Consider the following 7,250-nt stretch of genomic DNA (forward strand, 5'->3'; position numbering starts at 1 on the left):
CCAAATACAGTCTGTTGGCACTTCTGTCTTATCAAGTCAAGTTTGTATAAGTAAAGTTGTTTGTTAAAGCTTCCTGGATGCAATGCGCAAAAAGACAGCAAAGTCATTATAATCTGGTATGTACTTCAATGGATGTAGATGTCCCATTTGTAATATGTTTAATGTTTGCTATGTTGTGCTGGGTCACAATATCACAATATGTAAACTCTTAACATTTGCATCCTGCTTGAGGTATGTGAGCAGTTCAGGAGATGAGTTACCAGGATTACAGTTTGGGAGTGGATAATGAATGGCCTATGTACTTGGACTAAGCTATACAGGGCAGTTGGAGGTGGATAGCCACACCTTGTCTCCTAGAAGATAAGTGGGATTGGAGTAACCTGCCATGGTTGTTGGTCTCATGCTGCCCTTTGCCAGATGGGCGATGCGCTGAGTCCACACCCTCTGCTCTCCTGGAACCAGTGATTCACCATACTGACACTTTAGAGCATTACAGTCTGTAGAAACAGAGATGGTTGGTATCCTGAAACACACATTGGAACAGGGTTAAGCAAAACCTGAGGTCTCTACCGTGAGATCTCCTGAATTTTCCGCTCGGTCTGGCCGTTGGTTTGGGGATGATGGCCTGATGATAAGCGCAGAGATTGCTAGGGAGTTGGAAGAAGGCCACAAGACCCTGGAGATAAGCTGGGGACCCTCTGTCAGACTACAATGTCCTCCACAGCGACCCAAAAGTTCCAGAACATGTTAGTAAACAGGGCTTCCTGATCTCGAGCTGTAGGTAGACTGTTCAAAGGATTGTTTACAGGCTTTCGGCAGTGGTGACGCTACAAGGATGGTAGTGGAACCTCACCGAGGGGAGTAAATCCGTGGCGAGATCCACTCTGGGGTGTGTCCCGGGGCGGCGGGAATGGGTGGAGGTTGTATTCCCCTTGGGAGGCAGCGAGGTGTGGTGTGATGGTGCAGACCAAGCACATGCCTGAGACAAAGCAAGGGACATCACTGTGTAGCCAGGCCATGGGTAGGTGTCACCTGCCAGGGTGTCCCTGAACCAGGTTGATATGTGCGTACTGTTCAGTGAGAGTCAAATGGCTGAGTAGAACATAGGTAGGGCCTGAGAGAACTCCTTGCGGAGATGGAGTTCCTGGGGTGACACACTGGACACCTTGTGAAACTGAACTCAGAAAGGCAGGTGTATGTGTGTACCCAAAATAATGTGTTTTACACCAACCACACCATTGTTTTTGCTATATATTTTATATTTTATTCCAGTGTTGTGATGTTTTACATGTCTGTTATTATTGTTGGGAAACAGTTCCAGGCGGTGAAGAACAACATATACTGCCAACATTCAGCAAAAGCACAAGGATCTGTAGGAGTTTTCTTTCTTTCTTTCAGTATTTTAGAAGTGAGTCAGATCTAGCTGTGTTTTTGTTCTTAATAACTGTACATATTATCTCCTACAAAGTATCTGTGATGTGAAAGTATGTTTGTTTTTCTTTCAGAGATCAGAGTGCAGGAAGGATATTTGTGTATGCAGGAATGTATGAGACAGTAATCAGTGTGTGATTCTGTGAGGCTGAAAACTTTCTAGAACCCAAATATCTAAAAATGGAAAGGACTCCTTATTACTGTATTGAGTATGCTAATGGGTTTTGATATATTTACTTTGGCAATCACACAGAACATTTAATATATCTCCTAGTAGTCTTCAGTGCCAAAATATTTAATAAATATAACCTCTGTAGTATTGGATGTAGGGAATCGCTGTGCATTAATGGCCAGCAGCTGATGTTGCAGAAATTACTGGTTATATATATATATAATCATATGTGTGAAGTATTCTAAAAAGAACGCGTTCGTATGTTAAATGGAAACTAATGGATTTCAAGGTCAGGTATTTTTTTATTGTGTTTCGTTTGTATATTTGTATTATTACTTAAACAGTCTGTATTTACATGATAAACCTGATGAAGCCAGCCTACTTGGAATGTAGATGATAACATATGATCCCATATATATATACTATATATATATATATATACTCTCTCTCTCTCTCTCTCTATATATACTACTGTCTCTATAAAATATTAATGTGTTTTATTGTCTTTTTATTGTCTTTGTTATCTTCTATTGTCTTGATCTTTTTGTAGTATATAGTACTTTTTGTATAGAGTGAAACAATAAACAAGCTGTATATGATTCACTGTCCTATTCTGTATAACAGTACAAAATAACATCTTTCTTAACACCATTTACATTTGAATTTCTTTTTACTTTGTACTTATACATACATGCCGCTTCTGTTGAAAACATACTTTTTCACCACAAAGTTGATCTGAAGAGCTAACAGACCACAGTCCTCCACACAGTAAATACTAAAAATAAATGTGTAAGATTGCCAGATTATATTCCTCTGCTCTTAGTTTGATGTCTCATCACAGATATTTCTAACATGTTGCATTTATTTTGTTAAACTGCATGGTTATATGTTTGTGTCAGGAGCTTATACAATCCTGGTGTAGATAAATAGGTGAGTTTCAGTTTGGTTATGTCAACCTCTGGGTTTCAGGCACCACAGAAAGTGGCTCAGCTTTATTGTTCATGCTTTGTAATGCTCCATGGTAGAGTGTGTTCTGTTATCCATGTTCTGGATAACCAGATTTCAAACTAAAATCAGCAGATGAATCAGCTGTGAGCAAAAATAACACAAGCCTGAGAACTTGGAAAGGAACCACTGTAATAAAGCATGTTCTTGCAATATAATGAGTGCACTTTAAAGAACACTAAACTAATAGTAAATTAATTGTAAATAACATGGTTTGCAGCATTCCAGAAATAAAAATTACAGTAAAAAATTCAAGAAGTTACTGTAAGGTGAGTGGTCAAAAAGAGTTTTGAATGGATTTATGTCATGTAGCAGTGAATAATGACATAGGGACAGTAATATCATTTCTTTTTATATTGTAATAAACAAATTGAACACCAAAAATCAAATACAACAGAAGGTAAAAATAGGGAGAAAACTAAAATATACATTTGTATTTTTAAGATTACAGTCAAACATTTAATCACTAAATGTTATTAATAATAGCCTTGATTTAATCATAAATGCTATTTATTTGGAGTTTCTGCATCCAGTGGTTCAAATTTCATCACCACACAACGAAAATCAACACAGTCTGGCCCGGCCTTTGAATTTGCTGCAAAAAAAGTGATGCAAAGATTGCCCGGCCAAAAAGTGACAATGCAAGCAGCTGGGTTGGGGTGAGATCGAGTATTTGGAAAATCAGTTTAATTCTTGTTTGATTGCGACATCCTGCTCCTCTCTTTTGCTTTCGAAGGGTTTCTGGATCTGAATTCATAAACCAGCACAGCAACAAGCCACGCCACCTGGAGTGAGAAATTGCCAATCGGATCACAGCTTCAGTAGAACCACAACCAATGGATGAAATCTTATAGAGGAGAAGTTAGCAACATAAAAATAGAGAATTGAATAATATTACTATAAAAAAGTATAATAATAAATAATACCACTGACAAACCTAAATTTATGTGACAAAGGTTGGAAGTGATGTTCAGCTGTGGTCATGATTGCTGGCAGAAGTTGTTCACTACCACAGCTATAGTTGTTTTTCTGCAAATGTTCCACCTCCAGAGATTGAGAGGGCTGATGCTGAGATCAAGACCACACGTGATGCTGGACAATAAACTGTTCCTTTGTACCAGAGGAAGTCCGCATGACCCACATTCACCACCGAACACGGCAGTAGAGCAATGCTGGTAGGGTTCTACAAAAGCAGAAGTGCTCTGCTAGCCAGTGACAGGAGTGAACAGTGAGGCTACAGAGAATGTTGAAGAATAATTTAATTGGTTAAAACTGCAGAGTTGGTCCAGTGACATTGATGACTAAAAGTATTAAACAAAATGTTAAAAAGGCTGATTATCATGGCCTGCTAATCACTACCTGTGTGCATGATATTCATAGTAATATGAGACTGATGGGATCAGTAAGATGTTTTGTTAATTCCATCAAGGATCCATCATCAAAAAATATAGATTTTTTTATGTACTATATATGTGTGATTTATTCTCATATATATAATATATAATTTAATATAATTTATTTCTGTGATGAAACAGTTTGAATTTCCATCAGTCATTACTCCAGTCTAAAGTGCATGCTCCTTATGAAATAATTTTAACATGCTGATATATGATTAGAATTATCAATGTAGTACTGCCAATTAAGTTTAGGGGAAGCTGTGATATACTTTTTCAGGATTCTTTGATTAATTAAGTTTTATTTTAAATAAAAAATATAAAACATTTATAGAAACTATAAATCCTATAAATCAATAATATATATATATATATATATATATATATATGTGTTATTTATTTTATTTTTTTCAATTAAGTTTTTTCTGTATTTTTGATCAGAGTGAGGGCATATAATAAGCATCTTTAAAACATTACAAATCTTACTGATCCACAAACTTTTGACTGTTAATGTTACTAATAAATTGCTCTTACTCTGCATTGGGCAGTGAAGTCTGGAAGAGTACTGTTCCTGAGTTTTTGCTGGAGCTGTGTATAAGGATCCAGAGTCCTGTGGATTCTGGTGTTTCTGATGATCAGAGATCTAGTCTGATCCAACTCCAGATCTGTCTCCTAAGATCTGTCAGCACTTTCATTATAAAATCTGTCTTATTGTCCTTCCCACCCAGATTTGTAGCTATCAGAATGTTTATCATATTTCCATATCTCATCATCAGACTGTATTTGAGTAGATCTGAAGTTTAGGGAAGTAGCAGATCTCCACTCCATCACTGACCTCACCAGTCTACACCAAACACACCTGATGAGCAGACATGAATAAAGAACTAGTGCCTGATTTTTTATGTTTGTGTATCTTTAGGTTAGGTTTGATAAAAAACCTGTAATACTCACGAAGCAAAATAAAGTGTGTAAAATAAAAACAGAATGATCTGGATTTATGGAAATAAATGGTATAGATTTATAAACATTTTAAGGTAAGTAGTTGCAAAATGTATTTCATTACATTTTAATAAACAAATTTAGTTCAAAGTCAATCAACACTAAATTTATTTAAGCATTACAGTAACTCATATAAATAATTCTTACATATGTACCTTAAAACTGTGAGTAATGCAATAAATCAGTTTATAAAGACAAACTATATTTACAGACAATTCCATGAGAACAAAGAAAATAAACATGTCAAAGATTTTCTTCAACATATCTCTAACAGTTTCACAACAGAAATAATAATCACCTGACACTCTCAAAATGTTGAATGAAGCTGTTGAACCACCTATGTTTTAATGGTTAGTGAAAACCTTAGTAGCTCCCTCCCATCACCCAGGCAGACCTAGGTCAATAATTATTTAAGTTTAAGTTAATATGAGTCACATAGTTCCAGTTCATGAATGTCTTTTGAGGCTTCTGGCCTAAAACTGTTTGGCTTTAATAATGGAAAAGATTAAATATTGTTTTTTTTAGAAGTGTTTCAGAAATTTCTATTTCTTCTTGTAGCTTAAACAGTGTCATTGTTCAGCCACTGAAAAGGAGGGGGCTGCTGGGAGGTATTCATGCTGCATGCTGAGTTTTATAAACCCTTCATTCTGGGCAGCAGCTTCAGCTCGTTAGCAAACTACTTGCAGACTGCTAAAGAAATGTTCATTCCCATATGTTTGGTGTCATAGGTGTGGCTGGTGAGTATTTACATGGCTTCAGTTTGTTATTCTGATTTATCCATAATTATAGTTTTTAGTTATGTTTTTTTCAATTATTTAAAAAGTGTATAATTATTAATGTCATGTATAATCAGGTGTGTTTTAATTGTGATTCGTGGTCAGTAGCGGAGGAAATTCTGTTACTCTAAACTCTGATCTTACTCAAATAGAGTCTAATGATGAGATGATGTGGAAATATGAAAACATTCTGATAGCCCCAAAATCCTATGGGAGGGACAGCACCAGGAGTTTATAAGTAAGTGCTGGTGGAGTTCAGGGGCAGACTGGAGCTGGATCTGTGGGCTGGATCTCTGCAGTCATCCACAAACTTTTAGAACCACAGACTCTGGACTTTCTGAGTCTCCAGCAGAAACTCAGACATCAACATCTTGGAAGACTTGCAACCTCACAGTGAGTACAATGCACTTATAGAGTTTATATATACACATCTTGACAATAATGTATATTGTCAAAAACTTCTCAGCTTATGCTCTCATGTGAATATCCCAGTCAACAGACAATTATCTTACCATTTACTATTATACTGAATTAAATTATTCCCCTCATGTTTTCAAACTCATCACCTATTTCTCAGTCATTCTCAGAATCTTCACAAAATTCATCATCATCATCATCATCATCATCTTGTTCATTATTGTTGTGTTGATTTGAGTGAGCGTGAGTCATGTGACTCTCTCCTGATTCAGAAACAGTTCATTGTCAGCATCAGTGTGTCTGATCTCCAGCATCAGTCTCTCTCTACATCTGGAGTGTCTGGATTGATTCCTGCAGCTGTGTGGTGAACAACTTTACATCAGAAACCAGACTGACACATCTCAATACACCTGAACTCTCTCATCCGTGTTGGGTACGTCTGTTGTATCCCAGTGTTCACGTGGATTTCACTCACACTGTCGGCCGTCTCCTTCCCTTATCCTGCAGTTCTGTTTCTCTGAGAAGTGTTGATTTCGCCACGTCTCTGCTGCTGGATCTCTGTTGATACGTATTAGCTGCACGTGTGATTCTGCTCGTCTCACTGCAGGAAACACAGGAAAACAGGCCGAGAGGGCAAGCACGCCCTCGTTTGCTGTGTAGTGTGCCAACAGCAATCAGTTCATTCTGGGCATTTTGTTTCTGCATTTGTTACAGTTCAGACCACTGAAAGAGAGATCTTATGAATCCACATTTTACAAAGACATAAATCGAGTGAGGGCATGTTTCTATTTATGATGTTCATGCATTATTTTAGCGAGTCCAATTTGGAAGGTGCGCGTTTAATGGTTTACCAACTTTAAACAGCAGAACCAGTAGCGTGTGTTTATTCTGCAATACCTATTGTAGTCTCACACAAGACCATCATTTAGAGCATTAATACTGTCCCAAAACAAATAGTATCATCCAGACATATCCACAAAATATGAAATTCACTATATTACAGACAATTAAAATGACAATGGTGTTACGTTTTGTGTAATTCAGCATAAAAATTCA

This window comes from Puntigrus tetrazona, chromosome 22 (genome assembly GCF_018831695.1).
Source record: "Puntigrus tetrazona isolate hp1 chromosome 22, ASM1883169v1, whole genome shotgun sequence".
Lineage (NCBI taxonomy): Eukaryota > Metazoa > Chordata > Actinopteri > Cypriniformes > Cyprinidae > Puntigrus > Puntigrus tetrazona.